Source organism: Sinocyclocheilus rhinocerous, unplaced genomic scaffold (genome assembly GCF_001515625.1).
Source record: "Sinocyclocheilus rhinocerous isolate Xijiao unplaced genomic scaffold, SAMN03320098_v1.1 scaffold14, whole genome shotgun sequence".
NCBI lineage: Eukaryota > Metazoa > Chordata > Actinopteri > Cypriniformes > Cyprinidae > Sinocyclocheilus > Sinocyclocheilus rhinocerous.
Window position 1 is genome coordinate 566,686 of NW_015629561.1, and position 816 is coordinate 567,501.

Genomic DNA, 816 nt, shown 5'->3' on the forward strand with positions numbered 1-816 from the left:
GGGGGGACCCTTGTATACCCCCTAGCTGCACCACCGTCAATGGTGGTGAGGGAGGAGGAACCAGCAGGTCGGTTTCCGGCAGTAAAAGGTGCCGTCCATTACCTGGTGGGCTCCTCATGCACCTCCGGCAAGAAAGGCACCGAGGCGGCGCTGAGAACCAGCGCGAGCCACCCCGAGAAACCAATCGTCCAACCTCGAGGGCTCGGGACGCGGTGGAGGTTTCCACTCGAGCCCTACCCTCTCGGCGGCCCGGGAAAGCATAGCCGACATCTCCGGATCCGATTCAGGCCTTGCCACCGTCACGTGAGGCAGCGATCGTGACCATCACCCGGCGCCAGGTAACGACCACATCCAGAAACGCACAGGTGAAACGGCATCTTTAAAAAGATGATACGTTGTCTTTACAAAGACGCAAGCTCTGTAAGCTCTTTTAGAGAAATAGGCTCTTTCAGGGAAATGCTCTTTTAGGTGCTGAGACGTACAGGGGAAATGGCCGCTTGCAGCACGACAGGGGGTAGTGCAGCCTTAAGTGCGCAAACCCACTCGACACAGGAACGACCACCGCTGAAGTGCCGTCCGCCAACACAAGAAGCTCCATAGAGTGCGCTAGACTCGTCAACACACGAAGCAGTTTGGTATGAGCAGAACGATGTTGTCGCTCGGCTCCGAAGCGAAAAGCTGGTATGCGTTGCACCGGCTGCCCTTTTATGCTCACGCTGTGATCAGCGGCAGCTGGATGCAATTATCGCATGCCAATGTGCATTGGCTCCTTTAGTTTACACTTGAAGTAGATTGGTCTCTCTAAGCGAGATCCCA